This window comes from Eutrigla gurnardus (genome assembly GCF_963514095.1).
Source record: "Eutrigla gurnardus genome assembly, chromosome: 4".
In the NCBI taxonomy this organism is placed as follows: Eukaryota; Metazoa; Chordata; class Actinopteri; order Perciformes; family Triglidae; genus Eutrigla; species Eutrigla gurnardus.
The window spans coordinates 5,745,729-5,765,175 of NC_139918.1; the positions used below are offsets into that span (position 1 = coordinate 5,745,729).

General features: G+C 41.9%; 1 long non-coding RNA gene across 1 annotated transcript in view; it reads left to right on the forward strand.

Annotated features, from left to right (window-relative positions):
- Nucleotides 1-758: 758 nt before the first annotated feature.
- Nucleotides 759-19,447, forward strand: part of LOC311011714 — a 249,912-nt gene continuing 231,223 nt past the window's right edge. The window contains exon 1 of the long non-coding RNA XR_014596936.1: nucleotides 759-821. This is a non-coding gene — a long non-coding RNA (uncharacterized lncRNA). The remainder of the gene's footprint in view (nucleotides 822-19,447) is intronic.

Sequence of the window (19,447 nt, forward strand, 5' to 3'; positions counted from 1 at the left end):
GAACAATGTTATTTGTTCAGATTCTGCTGCCGCATTGGTGGCTCTAGAAGAAGGCTCCTCCAGTGCCCGTCCAGATTTGATAATGGAGATTCTGTGTTGTATTTTAAAAATTGAGCGGCTAGGCTGTCAAGTGTGTTTTATGTGGGTGCCTGGGCACTTCGGGGTAGAGGGGAACGAAGTTGCCGACAGATTGGCTAGAGAATCACTATCTAAGGATAACATAGATCTGAATGTAATGATGGGAAAGAGTGAATGTATGTCCATCTGTAATGAAAAACTTGAGCAACAGTGGCAGAAGGAGTGGAACCAGGAGCAGAGGGGAAGGCATTATTTTTGTGTACAACCTTTAGTAAAGTGCAAAAGATGGAGAAGTAAGCTTACACGAAAGGAGGAAGTTGTTTTAACTAGGTTGAAGCTGGGACACTGCTGTTTAGCGAGCTGCTTAAAATTTATAGGTAAACATGAGAATGGGTTATGTGAGTGTGGGGAACTGGAGACAGTGAAACATGTGGTTTTTTACTGTAACAGATATTGTAATCAGAGACGACAACTGTACATAGACCTGTTTGATCTGGGTCTGACTGTGATTTCCTTTCAAGGAATTTTTACATCAGGGGAAAAATCAGACTCCTTTGGAAGAGCAGTTTTAAAATTTCTGCACTCTGCTGGCCTATTTGAGAAAATTTAGGTAAATAGTCTTTATAATGACGGGTGGAGGGCAGCATTACGCTGGATAGCGTACAGCCTGCCGGAAATCAAGAAGAAGAAGAAGAAGAAGAAGAAGAAGAAGAAGAAGAAGAAGAAGAAGAGAGAGATGTGGGGTGTGTTTGAGAATTAAATTATCCTGTATTCTTAAAGCCCCACCAATGCCCGGACAAAGCTACACGCTATCAAGGCATTCGTTAAGCGTTAACCTGGGAGAAAAAAAGGAACGGCTTAATGAAGAAATACCCTGGTGGAGTATTATTTGCTTGAACCTGTCTTGCCGGTGAGATCTTTCCATTTTTTCTAGTTTTTGTGCAATATATATAAAAAGGCACAGGCAGTAGTAAGGACAATGAGAGATGGAAAATTTAAAAGTGGAATTGATTGAATATTTATGTCTTAAAAAATGACACAAATAATGCCTAATTTCACCTTAAAAGTTGGTATTTTGCATATATATATATATACATAAAGGCACTGAGCCTCCACTATATCCTTGCTCTGACCCTAGACTATAGATCTAGAAACTTAATTTCCTCATCTTTGATTGCCTACTTACAAAAAAACTAGGGGAAAATGGTCCAACGACTGAGCAAGATAGGCAATTTGGAGGCCATTTTGATATGCAAATTAGAAGGTCAAAAACTCAAAATTTTGCTTGAATACCAGTTCTTTTGGATTCAGCACCCTTGAAATATGTAAAGTAGGCTGGTTGCCCACTTGTACCCATAAATGCTGCTCGCTTTCACTTTTTGGCCCATTCCATCTAGACTAATAAGAGAGAGTGGAATTATCCGGTGTTAACTGCTGAGGTGGCAATGACCAATAGAGAAAAGGCTGAGATGATGGTAAAAACATTTGTAAAAATACACAGTTCTAGTTATCTTAATGAAGAAGGGAAGCAGGGCAGAGAAACAGCTAAAGCTGGAAATATGGAGGCATTGAGAAGGAAAAATAATGCGCATGGTGAGATAGATGTTCCTTTTTCTATTGAAGAGCTGAAGAGGGCATTAGCCAAAACAGGGAAGAGTGCGGCGGGAAAGGACCAAATATGTGAAGAAATGGTTAAATTATTGAAATATTCTCTCAACTCTCTTGATTGTCGTTTTTCAATGTCATTAAATCCAATGTGCAGAATGATATCTTTCACAATCCTCGCTGCGCGCTTCCGCTACATTCTTCTTCGTGTACTTTACGCGCTTGATGTTGTTCTGATGCCGTTCCGCCTCGTTAAACCACCACAATGTCGCTTTCTACTTAGAAAACACGGAAAGTTGACACTGTATTTTGATAAGCTGTTGCACTCTTCAGACTCGTGGTGTGAGCGGAACCGGACCGGTGCCGGAACCGGACCGGTGCATTTATAAGAAAAATGCCGCTGTGTGTCTCCGTCCAAAATCCGCTTTCCTCGCGCAGCCTGCTCGCACAGATCCGCTCGTGCGCACATTTGAGCGTTGAGAAATATATGCAGAGAGGGCGCTCCTTAAAAACAACATCAAGCCATGCGTGTGTAGTATTAGGACGTGATGACGTATGTACAACCGGCTAACGAGCCAAAGCCTGTTTGGGCTGGAGCAGTGTGAATGCAAAGCCGCGGGGGACCCCCTGTGGGGGGCAATCGTGCCGAGGCACGCTACTGATCGCGCCCTTAGGCAGCCTATGTTAATAAAATAAGGATTGTTTTTTGATAAGCTGTGGAACTCTGAGTTAACCTATTTCTACCTGAATTTCTATGAACTATTAGGCTGTTGAGTAAACCTATAACTTATATTTTACTTGATAAAATAAGACAATATATGCACTCATATGTCGTTATAGTGTTTTACAGTATCTGTAGCTATTAATGTGATGCTCCTCAATTTCAAGCCATATTTTTCCGGCACCTAATTTTGGATCATTTCCATCAACCGGCACCTTAATAAGTCACTCTCTCCTTGAATCCTTGAAAACCTTGAATACACTCTGGTTGAACAAAAATGTTGAATGCAAATATAATAATTGCAGAATTGCAGACTGCTTGCTGTGCCACCTGACTTAATCCAACTCCACCAATACACCATCCCACGTGTCTCGTCTGTTTAGGGTTTTTTCGGTGGGTACCACCGGGCCTGAAAAAATTCTAGGGGAAACACTGCTATAATAATACATCTATCAGATTAAGTAACATTTTCATTCTGCATGGTTCTGCATTAAAATACCACTATTCTACATATTTTTCCTATATTTTTACAATCAAACACCTTCAATAAGTGTGTTACATGCTAAGTATTTAATGATTCAGTTTTTGTAATATTACAGTTTTAATGTAATACATTGAATATTTTAACTACGTTACTGACTGAAAATATCATGTAAAAGATTATTGTGAAATATCCTCAACTCAAAACATACATTCAAAATCGATACATCTAAAGATCTTCACTGTTTCAATTAAAGTAGGTCGCGAAACTTAATTATAAATAAAATACACACCAATATTGATTCTAAAACCCCTTTATTTAATGTATTGAGTTATAAATTTACAATATCAGCCAATTATTCACAAACAGTTCTTCAGAGACCCCCAAGGAAGAACTGAAAAACTAAAAATGATATTTCTCTATGTGTCTATCTTGTCTGTTAGCTGTACTATCATGACGAGGTGATGGCGTTTCACTTTTGAAACAGGTGGAGAGCTGCTGGGCTGAGGGGGTTGTTGTCAGTTTTTTTTAGCTTGTATTTTCCAATTCAATTTTATATTGTTTTCCACAATGTTCTCCTGTCCCTGGGGGCTCTGTAGTTCCAATAATATGTGTAGTATTTGTACACATGCATTACATTCTTAATTTAGCCTCTTTAGCCCTCTTAATTTAACCTTAAATGTACAGTGTATAATCAAATAAAATCAAAACATACCACAAAAGGTCAATAAATCTGTACCAGAGGTGACAGTGCAATGTAGCAGATCAAGAAGAATCCTCCTCCAAATTGCCAGTAATCAGCTGGATCTTTGATGCACCTTGGGGAGGGGGAAGGGAAAAAGGACAAAGTAAGATCCACTGAAAAGTCCTTACTATAAAAAGGATTTTATTTATTTTTCTATTATTATTAGTTGATCCAGAGTCAGTATTGCAGGCTTGGTGGGCTGCCAATAGGAGGATGATTGACAGGTGCTCTCCTTCATGAAATCACGGCAGTCCCAGCGGCATGGGCGGGCATTGGCGGGCCGTGCCCGCCCACAGAGTCAGCCGTGCCCATAGATATGGCCGTGCCTGCCCTGGGCTGGAAACTTTATTTTATTTGGGTTTTGGCCTTGGAGTGGCCAACTCTCTATTATTCCTATCTCGGTTTGTCGATACAATTCAACCAATCCAATCAACGAACAAACGTGCTGGCCAATTACAGGGGTTGGGGAGGCGGGTCATTGAGTCATACTCATGAGAGGGACGCTGTTAGTACTTGACGTTCATGGTCGCAGTTGCTCTCGTCGGTAGTTAGCTGTGGTGTTCGGTATGGATATCCGTATTTTTTTCCCAAAAAATATGCGGACAAGAAGTGACAACGCAGGAAGCAGCGATATTCACTTCTACTGGAAACGTCAGCACTGAAGTCAACAGTAACACTGGAGTAAACATTCATGCTAGGAGAGGTAGCTGCTGCTGTAGCTACCTCTCCCAGTATGAATGTTTATTTCAGTGTTCAGGTTGACATCAGTGCTTCTGTTTCCAGTAGAAGTGAAGCTGTATGGTGCTATCTGAATGCCACAAACCTTATTGCTGTTCTTGAATTAATGCTTGAGTTGAATAAATGGACACAGCACTACACTATTTTGTTTGTTTGCCGTGCAATGGCTTCGCGTCGCTGCGAGTTTTGAGAGACGGGGCGCCGCCTCCCACAAGCTGTCAAATATTTTAAACTGACCGTTGTCGATCTAAAATAAAGACGGATTCACCAACTGCATAGCTTATTTCTTGCATAAAATGTTTTCAGATAACGTTAGTTAACGGTTAGCTAACAGTTTGACAAGACCATCACTGTAAATTAAGGGAATGAACACAAACACTGCGTTAGGTTATGAATTTACAAAGGGAAGGGAAATGTATTCTTACCTGATACAGCAGAACAGTTATAGAATGAAGTCCAAGTAATAGCTGACCAAACAGATCCGCCTGACCCTTCAACTGTGTCCATACTCCACTTTTTTGTTCTCCGTTGAAATCCCACAACTCAGATTCGCTCCAAATGAAAACATGGCAAGCAGATGTAAAATAATCCAGGTAATAATCCAGGTAATCGTTAGTGGTCAGGTAGTCCACTAGTGCACGTTTGCCAGCGCGTACCCATTCAAACTGACGTATTTTCAAAAAGAAGGCGCGCACAGTTGTCATTGGCCAGTTTTCGTGATGACAATCACATCAACAAATCATATTCAAAGCAACATGGCAAGACAGCCAATAGCTATCGTATCAGCGTGGTATCTTTTTCTTTATCAAGAAAAGATGATAAAGAAAATAAATGTTTATTTATTTTTATTTGTAGGCGGGTATATATTTAATTACATAAGTATCTCTCTCTCTCTGTCACACACGATCTACTGCATTATGTGTAAAGCACTATATAAACAAAGATGAGTTGACTTCACTTGATTTAAGCAAAATATCAAAAGCATCAATATTTTTACTGGTACTTGCATTACTTGCTGAACAGCAGATAAAGGCCTATTCCAGTTTAATTTAAATTATTTTAATTGGAATGTATAAATGCTAACCCACTCATATTTTTTTATTTTGCGATAATCATTGTTATTTAAGCATCATTCAAATTCAAGTTTTCCGATTGCACATGAAAGTGTCATTGACCTGTTTTTGACCTCCCCACACATTACGCTGCCTTCAGCCACTGAAAGACGCGCCATACCTGTCTGCACAGACAGCCTGACCTGTACGTATTTTTGTTAGAATCATTGACATTATATCCAGACTTACAGTTTGAATATTAAAGTACTCACTAGTCTAATACTATCTAGTCTAATCCAAAGTCTATACAAGTACTTTTATACATACCACATAGTACTAGTGAACTAATAAGATTTACCTTAATCTTTTTTTTTTTATATATATCCTTTATTTAGGTATGGCAGTAAATGTCATAAAGGCAAAGGCAGTATCATTTTTCTCCGCCATCCAATTTTTACATTTTAGATAAGTAAGCATATAGAACAGTAACAAAAAACAAAAAAAAAAAAGAAAGAAAGAGAAAGAGAGAGAGAAACCATAAAGAACTTTGTACAGTTTGGGAGAAAAAGTGTGCACATACATGTCCATAATGTCCTTACAGTAGAGAAGTGACCAACATGATTCTTAGGTAGGTGGGGGGGGGGTTATGGGTAGTCTTCAGCATGTATGGGAGGAGCGGGAGCAGTTCTCAGTGCATGGCAGGGGAAAGGTGGATGGGGGGAGTCGAGGGTGGGATCAGAATATTAATAGGATCGTATCAGTGTCAATCTTCAGCATTAAAAAAAAAAAAAAAGGGACGGGGTGAGAGGAAAGGAGAGACAACAAAACAAGGTTCATTTATCTAATACCTCCACAAACTCTGGGCGTAAAGGTTTCACATATTCAACCCATTTTGTCCAAAGTTTAACAAATGCATTTTTCTGGAGACGGAGACAGAATGTAATCTTTTCCATGACGTAAATATCATTCACTATGTCTATCCACTCCTGAACAGTGGGGGACTCAGGGAGCAGCCATCGCCTTGTGAGCGCTTTTTTAGCAGCAGATATCAAAATACCAAATAGATATTCATCTGACCGTTTCACCAGGAAGTTGGCCTTTCCCAAATATAGTGTAGAAAACTCAAAAGTCATATCAGCATTGAATATGGTTTTCAGTACTTTGTGAATCTCTATCCAAAAGGGCTGTATCCCTGGGCATTCCCAGAAAACATGCCAGTGGTTAGCTCCCTGAAGTCCACACTGTCTCCAACATTTGGTATTAGCCTCTCCAGTATATGCTTTCTGTTTTGGTGTAATGAAAAATCTTACCAAACATTTCCACCCAAACTCCCGCCATGTGTTAGAATTTGTGCACTTCCACTGGAATTTACATTTTTCGAGCCAATCTTCACTCGTAATCGAGAAATTACCTTCCTCTTCCCATCTTGCTTTAATATATTCAGTAGAGTGGGCTTTTTTTGTCCTAAGGCCTTTATAGAATCTGGAGATAACCCCTTTATTTGAGTCTTCTTGATAGGCACCGATAAGTATCTTCAATATGGGGTCATTTAAGTCTGTTTTCTTTTTAATATTGTGTTCGAAATGGTTACGTATTTGGAGATACCTATAAAAATCTGATTTTTCAAGGCAGTATTCTTTCCTCAAATTTTCAAAGTCCTTTAATTGTCCTTTTTTTGTTAAGGAGTAGAATGTCGTTATCCCTTTTGACACCCAGAGTTTGAACCTATGGTCTATTGTGTTAGGCTTGAAGTCAGGGTCATAAGCACACCATTGGATTATTTGTAATTTATGGTCTAGTTTGTACTCTTCTTTCATCATGCTCCACGTTCTCATTTGAGCTTTGATCCATGGATTCTGCAGACGATTAATGAAATCTCTTAAATTTTTGTAAGCTAAAATTGCGTGAATTGGGGGATCATTTTGAATAGAGAGCTCAATATCTTTCCACCTGGCGTGGAATGTTGGATTACATATATTAATTAGAGGTTTAGCCTGAGCTGCAAAAAAATAATCTTTAAAGTTTGGAAGAGCCATTCCTCCTTCCTCCCTTGGGAGCTGCAGGGTTTTAAATTTCACTCTGGGTTTTTTCCCCTGCCAGACGAATCTAGAAATAACCTTATTCAGTTCGGATAGCTGTTGTGACGGCATTTCTACCGGGAGTGCTTGAAATAAATATAGGTACCGTGGAAGGATGTTCATTCTTACCGAATCTATTCTGTGGGTAAGACCAAGGAAAGAGATAGAATTCCATCTATGTATATCATCTTTAATTTTTGTTGATAGAGGGCCATAGTTTATCTCTCCCAGTGTTAGAATGTCTTTTGGTAAGTATATCCCAAGGTATTTCAAAGTGCACTGGTCCCATTTAAATTGAAATTTCTCTCTGAGGTGTCTTGAGGGTGAATGATTGAAGGTCAAAATTTGCGTTTTTTGTATATTCAACTTGTATCCTGAGTAACTACCGAATGTTTCTAAAAGGTTCATTAATTCAAAAAAAGAGTTAGGGGGGTCACTTAAATAGATCAGCACGTCATCGGCATACAAAGCCAGTTTGTGGTCTTCATCATTTATACGCATACCTTTGATGTTTTCGGACTGCCTTATCCATTGTGCGAGGGGCTCAATATAGAGCGCAAAGAGAAGTGGTGAGGCAGGGCAGCCCTGTCTAGTGCCCCGTTCTAATGTAATGGCATCTGAAAGGTGTCCGTTTATTTTTATCCGAGCTGACGGTTTATTGTACAGCGTGTGGATGATCTTGACAAAGCCCTCATGCATCCCAAATTTTCCTAGGACTCTGTGTAGAAAAGGCCAACTCACTGAGTCAAATGCCTTCTCGGCATCTAAGCTAATTAAGAAAGCTTCAATTTTGTTCTGTTGGATATGTTCCAGTATGTGTAGTGACCGTCTGATATTGTCGTGAGTCTCTCTTTGTGAGATAAATCCAGTCTGGTCATTATGTATTAACTGGGGGAGAATCTTCTCTAATCTTCTGGCAAGGATAGCTGTGTATAATTTATAGTCAACATTTAACACCGATATCGGTCTGTATGACCCACATTCTAATTTATCTTTTCCCTCTTTTGGGATAACAGAGATCACTGCCTCATTCCATGATGGAGGCATTTTAGCATTCGTCATTGATGTATTGCAGGCACGCAGAAGGCTTGGCATCAGATCAAGTCGGAAAACTTTGTACCACTCTGATGGGAAGCCATCTGGGCCAGGTGACTTGTTCGCTTTAAGCCTGGAGATGGCATCATTTAACTCCTTCTCAGTTACTGCAGTCGTTAATGTTTTATTTTGGTCTTCTGATAAGACAGGCAAATTGAGAGAGTCGAGGAACCTATCAATTTGCTGTTCATCTTTTAAGTGTGGTTGTGTATATAGAGACTTGTAGTATTTCCTAAATGTGTTTTGTATTTCATCTTGTTTATATTGAATAGTTTTGGAGTCTGGGTCTCTTATTTTATATATTGTACTGTCTGTTTGCTGTTTTTGTAGCTTCCTTGCCAGAAGCTTAGATGATTTTGAACCTGATTCGTAGTATTTCTGTCTTGTAAATATCATTTTTTTCTCAATTTCTTGTGAGAAGAGCATATTTATTTCGTTTCTAATTTTCTTAATGTTTGTCATCAAAGTCGATTTCTGTTCTCTTTTATGCTGCATCTCAAGGTCCTTTAATTCTTTATTGAGGCTTTTTAATTTCAGTTGTTTTTCCTTTTTTTCATGAGCACAGAATGAAATAATCCTTCCTCTGACAACTGCCTTTAATGCATCCCATACTATAGTTGAATCAATTTCTCCTGTATCGTTGTCTTCTAGAAACATTTTTATTTCGTCTTTCATTTGGGTCTTAAATTTAGGGTTGTTAAGGATGCTCGTATTTAATCTCCATAATGTTCTTCTCATATTGTCACCAATATGAACCTTGCAAGAGAGAGGTGCATGGTCAGATAAATCAATGCATCCGATATCACAGTTTTGTACTTTATGGCGGTCCCTTTTCAACACGAAAAAATAATCTATCCTCGAATACACGTCATGAGGACATGAGTAAAAAGTGTAATCACGGCTCGATGGGTAAAAATCCCGCCAAAGATCAAGTATACCTAGTTCTGACATTAATATGTAAATTTTCTTATGTAATGATGTGACGGTTGTATTTTTTGATGAGTCTTATTTTGGGTTAAGACGGATATTCCAATCTCCACCGAAAATGACAGTACCAGTCGCCCCTATCATCAAATCAAAAAGTTTTCTATATAAGGAAAAATCACTTCCAGGAGGTGTATAGATGCTACCTAGTGTTATGATTGTATCCTCAATTTTCCCTGTAACCATTATGTACCTTCCTTCTTTGTCTGATATCTCTGACATGTGTTCAAATGACACTTTTTGTGAAATCAAAATTGCTACACCTCTTCTATGCCCTGATTTGTAAGATGAATAATATACCTTTGAAAATCCCATTCTTTTAAGTTTCCCATGTTCTGATGGAGTGAGATGTGTCTCTTGTAAGAGCACAACCTGAGCACTTTCCTTTTTCATTTTTGACAGTATTTTACTTCTCTTTGCTGGGTTTAGGATACCGTTTACATTAAGTGAGACTACCTTAAGTATTTGCTTATTCATAATTTACCACGTCAGTTAAATCCACCCTCTCTGTGCCCCCGTTGGCATTGGATTTATACACTTTAAACATCTCTCCCAAAAAACAGACATAGTAAGAACAAATTGAAACAGTCTTTATCAACACGCCACCAAAACGAAAAGGAACAGTTGTTTCCGGTGGTGAGGCTCGTCTCAAAGGAGCCTTGCGGGACTCTGGAAAGTCAAAGCCCTCGTAAGGGAGAAACCCACGTCGCAGCCGCGGTGGGGCCCTTAATTGTGGTCGCATAACTATGGTAATAACAAAACAAAACGTGGATTGTTCGCCCACTAACAAGTCCCGACTCTTAATTAGTCAAAATGATATTGTAGGACGACTCGTGGATATGTGAAGCCCAATAACTTTTCCTGAACAAACACTCAGTGTGGGGCGCAGCCGTCCGGGTGTGAAATACCACTTATCTGCATCTACAGCGTGGCTGTAGTCGCTCCTGCCTCGGGCACCTGCCTCCTAAACTCCTGGAGTATTTCTTTATATTGGGAGCGGGGGTTTCTCTTTGCACTCGGTTGAGTGCAGCCGTCCGCTGCATCGGGTTGATCTCCGTGGCGGTCGCGCCGTCTCCCCGCTGCCGGCTGCCATGTAGATAGAAGCCCGATTTCCTCTTGATCCGGAGCGCTGGCGGATTTCACCACAGCCACTGAAAATCCCCGTGCGACCATATCTCTCGTTGCCTCCGCGGCATCCTGGTATAGACGGGTGCCGTCGTTGTAAAATACGCGCATCTTTGCAGGATAGGGCGTCTGGAACTTGATCTGTCTTTCTTTCAGCACTTTCTTGGCTTCGGCGTATTCCCCGCGTTTCTTCAGCACTTCAGAAGGAAAGTCATGGTCGACATAGAAGCGGACATTGTCGCAAAGCACTTCTTTCTTCCGCCAGGCTCTCCGAAGTACCTCTTCTTTCATCCGGTAGCTCCCAAATTTCACCACGATAGATCGAGGCTTCTGCTGCCCGCTGGGCTTTGGTCCCAGTGCCCGGAGTTCCCGCTCCATCCCGAGCTCTCCCTCTCGGGGGAAGTCCAGTGTACTTTTCAGCAACTTGTCCAAAAAGCTCAACATGTCGTTCCCCTCTTTATCCTCCGCTATCCCGTAGATCCTCAGGTTATCCCTCCGCGCGCGGCCCTCCTGGTCTATTAGCCTAGCTTCAAGGTTAGCCTGGCGCTGGGTTAGCCGCTTTATTAGCGTGGATGCTGCTTGCAGCACGGTCTCCGTCTCACCAATCCTCCCCTCTGCTTCGTCCAGTCTGTCGTTTGTTCTTTTTAACTCCTGTGTGATGCCGGAGAGTTGTGTTTTGTTATCCTTTCTGAACTCACGGAGTTCGTTGAGGATGCAGCGCAAGCTAACTTCTGGGCCGTCTTCGTCAAGTGCACGCGGGCTAGGAGAGTCATTTTGGCTGCTTTCACTCGCTTCATGATACGTTTCTGCCATGTTCGTTGCCGTCTTACTTCTGGTGTTAACCCCCCGCTGCATTATTTATCAAATTATTCACTGGGTTTGACCCTATTAAATTATTAGGAGGTTATTTCACAAAACCATCGGGGAGCTCGAAAGTAAGGGCTGTCATCCTCTTGGGGGCGGAACCGGAACCAGATTTACCTTAATCTTACAGAGAAAAACGTTAGTATGGACATAAATCTTAATATAATGAGCTACATATTTAATTACAGAGTTTGAATGTAAAAGTACACATAAATCTAAAACTAATAAGATTTACCTTAAAATTACAGAGAAAAACATTAGATTGTTAGTATGGAAATAAACCTTCATATAACAAGCTACATATTTAATTGCAGGTCAGATCACAGATATCGGGGCGCTGGGTCCTGCCAGTTATCCGTTCTCCCATGTCACAGGGAGATGGTCTTCTCTTTGGCTTCGCACCAAGTGTGTTCCAGGAAGGATTATTGCTGGTAGATTGATTACTGTGTACATGGTCATCACGTTTCTTCATAGCTTCATTATTGCTAGTTAGCTGGGTTCTAGCATGCTCCTGTCCACTGTTTTGAGTCAGTACTAGTGTGGTGTTGTTCCCACAAAGTCCATTCACTTCTACATTTACTTCTAACCGATTAATTTTTGTTTCCAACAGTAAAATCTTCTGTAGGAGTTTGTGGTAATTTTCCGTAGAGAAGGGAGGCATCTACTGCTAATTACCTTTAGCAATGTAGCACAGGCTCAGACTTATCTTGTTTGGTAGGCCTCCTTGCGTAGCGTTGAGGAAGTCGTAAAAATATTGAAAAATGCCTGTTTTATCTTATTATTTTAAGAATATATAATCCCACTGGTTTTGTAAGTATCCAGGAGCTGCTGCTCTTTGTTTCTTATTGAGGAGAAGAAGATAGCAAAAAATAGCAGAAAATCGCAGGCAGAGGTGACAGCAAACAGGAAAAGCGTCTGCACTGTAAGAAAGCCGGAAGCAGGAACAGAACAAAGGATCTTGGTCATGAATATTACAGCCATACAGATAATAACTACAGAGAATATTTGCAAATATTTACAGATGGGTCAAAAGATCCACAATCGGAAGCAACAGGCGCAGGAGTAGTAATCCCCACTCTCAAGATTGTGATTTCTAAAAGAACATCAGACCATCTGAGTGTGTATGCGGTTGAGATGTGTGCGATTCTTCTGGCAGTGGGATGGGCAGAGTCCAGTAAATCAAGGAAAGTTTTAATTTGTAGTGACTCAGTATCTGCATTGCTGTCCATAAAGTCAGGTACAGCCAAAACGCACCAGGATTTATTGTGGGAAACATTATTTATTATATCAAGATTAGCCGACCAGGGAAAAGAAGTGGCATTAATGTGGGTCCCTGCTCACTCAGGTGTCCTAGGTAATGAAAGGGTGGATAGGGTGGCAAAGGAAGCGGTGGGGAGGCCAGCTGTGGATGTGCGGATCGGGCTGTCAAAGTCTGAAGGGAAAACTCTGGTGTGGAGGGAAATAGGGAAAAATGGCAGCACTATTGGGATGGGGAGTCCAAAGGGAGACATTTATTCAGAATTCAGAACAAAATTGGAAGAGAATATAATAGAAGCTGTAACAGAAGAATACAAGTGATTTTTAGCAGAATGAGAATTGGTCACTGTGATTTAAACGGAACATTGTTTTTAATGGGAAAACATCAAACTGGGAACTGTGATGAATGTGGGAGAGGGAAACTGTGGAGCATGCTCTATGCGTGTGCAGGAAGTATGAGGCAGAGAGAGGACGGATGAAAGATGGACTTTGGAGGGCTGGACACACTGTGATGAATGTACCGATCATTTTGAAATATGGAGAGTCAGCGGAGGGCAGAAAACTTATTTTGAGATTCCTGACAGAATCAGGTCTTATTAAAAGACTGTGATTTTGGAAAGGTATATATGATGTAATGTAATGTCAAGGTTAGAATAGAAGTAGTAATGCAACATTATGGATGTAAATTGCTGTTAAACCCCAAAGAAGAAGAAGAAGAAGAAGAAGAATGAGTTACTTTTCAAAATAAAACAGGAAGGCACAAAACAAAAAAAACCTTTATGAGACAGCCTTCACTGCGGTGTGACAGTTGGGGTAAAAAAGAAAGATGGAACAAAATGCAACTATTTCTTCAGAATATTGCCCCATTTCCCCAAACTCCATTTTTTGAACCTACATTGGCTAAATATGCTGTTTGGTGAATGAGATCACAGCTTACATTTTGACCGTGGTTCTCTGATTGATGGGACAACCTCTCCAGCTTTGAGGTGATTCAGAGAGTCAAATCTGTAATTCCACACCAGCACAGGGACATGGCAAGCAATGTGTCTTAAAGACGTACTCACCAACACTGACAGAAATGGTATCAGTCCACATACTGGACATATGAAATATGTACAGGAAAATGCTTCTGAAAATGCTTGCTTAGACCCAAAAGAAGATTCAGTGTATTTTACAGAAACCCATATCGGAGGTCTCAGTGTTACAATAACAACTAACCAACGTGTTCTCACTTCTCTCCATGTTCATAAGGTAACATCCAAGACTGGATGTTCGTCAGCTCTTGGCCCTCATTACCGTGAAATGGTCATTGTGTGCTACGATATTCAGAACGATCACATAACATACACAGTGACCGCTTCCAAAGCTTCCGACACCTGCAAAGAATCTATGGGAATTCCAATGATTCAAGCCTTGGAGGATGCAATGGTGGACATGAGGACCCTGCTGGAACAAACTTCAAGAGCCCAATCGTGAAGCTTATCCTAACTTAGAACTGTAGCTCCATATGTACGTAAAATAAGCTTATTCGATATCTTGCCAAAACGGATAACATTCTCTCCTTTTATATGTAGTCACATATATAACTTCTAATCATTTACAGCTATGACTTATCTGTAACAACTAGGTTGTGCAAACCATAATATCTGTTTGGCATACACAACTTGCCACTTCCCATCAGCTTCTACTCTCTTGGCTTCCTTCATTGTATTTTAATTAATGCACAATTAGAATGTTTGTTGTATCAGTATATATTCATTTTATCTGAGGTATTGTTCAGGGACAGTCTGTGTCAAGCTGTCTCATATTTATTTGGGTTGTGTGGTGAATATACCTCAAAATAAGTGTTATTGTTTTGAGTGGTTACACAATTTTGAGTGATTTGAGTGTTCTAACTGAACTTATGATTCATGCAAACCTTCATATAATATAATCAGTTATATAAATGACAGAAATACCACAATGTGACGCAAATATGTTCCCTTCAATCACAACACTGTATTCTTTTCTTATGTGAAAAGACTGTACACACAATAAACTCATAATCTGATAAACAGCTACTGTTAAATCTATTGTGCAGATTCATGTGTCCAAGATTAAGTGTGTAGTGTGTGTGCAGATTATTTGTCATGAATAAATGTTACAACTAGACACAAGCTAAGTTCCTGTCTTGTTGTCAGCTAGCTGATAATTAGAGTGAAAGAAGTTAGCCCTGAATTTAGCAACATCATTAAATCATGATTTAAATTAAACAAGAACCCTTTAATTAATCACAATTCAAAATTAACCCTTATGATGCTAGTTTTGATCATATACCACTGACCGCCTTTTTGGAAAACACTATAATTCAATATTCTGAAAATATATTTGACTTTGATTATTATTAGTATCACTGGCTGACCCATCTGAATAATAAGTGAGAAGATTGATATTGGTGCATTATTACTTTTTGTATAATGTCAGATTGAACAAAAAAGTTAAGTTAAGATTTGTACCATAGACTTGTGCTTAATCAAAACCACAGACACTGAAATCCTTATGTAAAAAAAATAATGCTATTTAGTAAACTCATACCAGCCATAAAGCCATAAAACCAGTATTGACAGATGGCGGCGTGCGTGAGTGCAGCGGCTTGGAGCGCTCTTGTTAGGTGCTTTTTAGTATGTTTAGCTAGTTTTATGTGGCAAATGTATGGTGAACTCTGCCAAGCACAATGTGTATACAGTCGTGCAAACCTGATTTTCGGTTTCCGAAGCAGTGTTCCAGTCACGGACTATTTTCAACAAGCTTACAACATACCACTCGAGATATCGGGGACTCCGGGGTCTCCATGGATTGTTTTCGGCTCCCACAGGCAGCGACGGAGACAGAGGAGGGACAGGAAACAGAAGCGGGGATGTCGAGCTGGCCTGCTAACGAGGCTAAAGAAGAATCCACACAAACCCTCGCTCCCTAGTGTCTTACTTGCTAACATAAGATCCATCGTGCACAAAATGGATGACCTAGAGCTGCGGATAGCAACCAACAACTTTGTTCGGGACTGCTGTGCGTTGATCCTGACTGAAACCTGGCTGGCTCTATCCTGCTATCCCCGATAACGCAGTGCAGCTAGCAGGCCGCACCATTCACCGTCACGATAGGAACGGCGTCTCTGGTAAGAACAAAGGACGCGGACTCTGCATCTACATCAACAATGACTGGTGTTCACAAAGCCATGCAACTCACAAATACTGTTACCATCATCTCGAGGCATTAACTGTCATCTGCCGCCCTTTCTACTTACCGAGGGAGTTAACTATTGTTACCATCACGGCTGTGTACATACCCCCAGATGCTAACGTGAATATAGCCCTCAGTTATCTTCACGGGTGCATAAGTAAACAACTACAGGCCCATCCAGATGGGGTTCATATAGTAGCACTCTTGACCATTGTAGCGCCCTCGGGGGTACGGGAAGGCGCTACGTGACCAATCTCAGGGAAAAGAGGGCTGTCCACACCAAATTCACAGTCAAGAGTCTTTAATAAAGATATGTACTGGGCTGCTGTCGGTGCCGCGGAGTGCGGAGCTGGCCTGAGTGGGCTGAGACTGAGGCGGCGTCGACGAGAGCGGAGTTTGGCACACGGGGACGGGCAGTCATACGGTCCGGGGCCTCGGCGTGAGGTGCGGCGGTCAGGCAGGCGGGGGTCGAAGCAGAAGCAAGTTGGCAGACGGTCCAGGGGTCGATCAGGGCGCGGGGTTCCCCTACAAAAACGGGTCATACACAGGGCTTTTAATTCTCTCTCTCTCTCTCAACATCTCCTTACTCTCCACACAGTGTTCTCCGTCGTCTCCTTTTATCATCTTCTGTCGTCTTGCTGGGATTTCCTCCCAGCTGTGTTCCTCCGCGCAGGTGACTGATTGGTAATCGGAACTCCATATATGGTCCGCCATCCGTTCACTGCGCTGTGCCTTGGAGGGATAGAGTGAGGTGACAACTGCGCCGTGGCTGTCACATGCCATGGCGGTACATAAACATTATTTATTATGCTTCCCGGTTCCCTCCTCCTTACCTCTGTCCCGCGGGCGCCACACCATGTTAACTGCAATATAAAGCATGCATACAGATCTGAGCCACACCCTCACATTGGCCAGTCTGACCACCTCTCACTGCACCTTATACCAGCCTATACCCATCACATCAGGAAAAGCAAGCCCTCCATTAGGAAGATCAACACCTTGCATGAGGTCGCCCTCTCCCAGCTCCAAGACTGCATCTCTTCAAGTCTTTTTGAAAGCCGGGATCTTGAGGAATATACTGAGACTGTCCTATCTTACATCTCATTCTGTGTTGAAAATGCCACCATCACCAAACGGTTCAGGGTATTCCCAGCACATCATGGCCTTCCTCCCTCCATGTTTTGACTCCCACCAGTTTGCCTATAGGGCTAACCGTTCCACTGAGGACGCCATTACCATCACCATCCACTCAACGCTGAGCCACCTCGATCGCCCTGGTAACTATGCAAGACTACTCTTCAACTCTTAAGACCAACATCTCCCTGTCCCTAGCCATCGTCCCATCCTGCTGGAAATCCGCCACTATCATCCCAGTTCCAAAAACATCTGCCTGCAAAAGCCTGAACGACTTTAGGCCCATTGCACTCACATCGGAGGCAATGAAGTGCCTGGAAAGGCTGGTTGCCCAGCACATCATGGCCTTCCTCCCTCCATGTTTTGACTCCCACCAGTTTGCCTATAGGGCTAACCGTTCTACTGAGGACGCCATTACCATCACCATCCACTCAACGCTGAGCCACCTCGATCGCCCTGGTAACTATGCAAGACTACTCTTCATAGATTTCAGCTCAGCATTCAACACAATAATCCCAGACATTCTGATTAAAAAACTCCTGGACCTACACCTCCCTCCCTCCAACTGGGCTTGGATTAAAGACTTCCTCTCCAACAGACCACAACAAGTGAGACTCGGCCACCATCTTTCCCCCCCACTCACACTCAGCACTGGCTCCCCCCAAGGCTGTGTGTTGAGCCCACTCCTGTATACACTCTACACATCGGACTGCTCTCCTTCTCACCCCTCCAACCACATCATAAAATTTGCCGACGACACCACTGTTGTCGGTCTCATTTCAGGCGGCGATGAGTCTGAGTACAGACCCGAGGTCCAGAAACACTTGTTGTGGAAAAAATGAATCTGTACAATAAAAATCAACAACCAGGATCAGCTTTTTCTCTGAGGTTTATTCGAAAGGTGCAGCTGACGCCCCCCCTCCCCCCCCCCCCCTGTTCTGGAGTGGCGGGCTGCTGAAGGTCGATGCCATCTGGCTCTCTCTGATCGGCCTGCGCAGGGGCGTCAGCTGATGGCTCTGGGATCCTTTTGCAGTGGCTGGCATGGACCCAGGTGGCACTCTTAGTCCAGGGTAGTTTTGTTTCCTCACAACATTTGGCAAATTTGTTCTTTAGGGTCCGATTTTCGCATTCTACAGCCCCACTGCTAGCCGGGTGATAGCTACAATGTCGCCTCAGGTCAAACCCAAGGTACTGACTGATGCTTTTAAGTGTGGCATTTACAAAAGGGGTCCCGTTGTCACTCAAAATCCGTGAGGGCACTCCCCATTTGGGAAGTATTTGTGTTAGTAAGGCTTTTGCCACTGCCGATGCATCTTGTTTGAAAGTGGGAAAAACCTCAACATATTTTGAAAACATATCGACTATCACGAGGCAGAATTTACTTCCCTCACTTGGTGTTAGTTCTATGAAATCCATTTGTAGATGATCAAAAGGTCTCATTGCTGGGGGATGGGCGCTCTGTGTGACCCTGATGCCTCTGCCCACGTTGTTTGTTGCACAGATCACGCATCTTTTCGCTGATCACGCATCAGATCACTGGCCTTCAGGGCCATCAATGGAACGGCACCCGTCTACCTTCAAACACTGGTCAAACCTCATGCCCCGAAGAGAGCACTTCGCTCCTCTACTTCAGCTGGCCGGCTGGTACCACCATCGCTGAAATCAAACAAATGTCGCTCAGCAAAGTCCAGACTGTTCTCTGTCCTGGCGCCTCAGTGGTGGAACAAACTCCCGACTAATGTCAGGACAGCAGAGTCATTTGCCATCTTCCGAAAAAGGCTCAAGACTCACCTGTTCAGACTTCACCTCGACTCTACATAGCATGACCCACTAACACCCCCCCCCCCCCCCCCCCCCAAAAAAAAAAAACCTTACCTATAGCACTCTGATCATAGCACTGTTGCTCTTGAAGTACTACTTTACTCAGATGAGGATCTAACACTTGTTCTATTTTTAGCTCTTACTTTATCGGCAATGATACGTTGTGGTTTCTTTGTTTCCTTCTTTTGACAAATGTACTTATTGTAAGTCGCTTTGGACAAAAGCGTCTGCTAAATGACCTAAATGTAAATGTAAATGTAAAAAGCAAGTGTTATATCCTTGCTCTTAAAACAGGACCCAAATGGACAATACAAAGACCCAGTACACTTAAAAAATTGGAGACCACTTACATTACAAAATTATGACTCAAAAATTCTGGCGAAATGTATTGCATCACAGATAAAAAAATCTATACATCAGATAATATATCAAGATCAAACAGGGTTCATA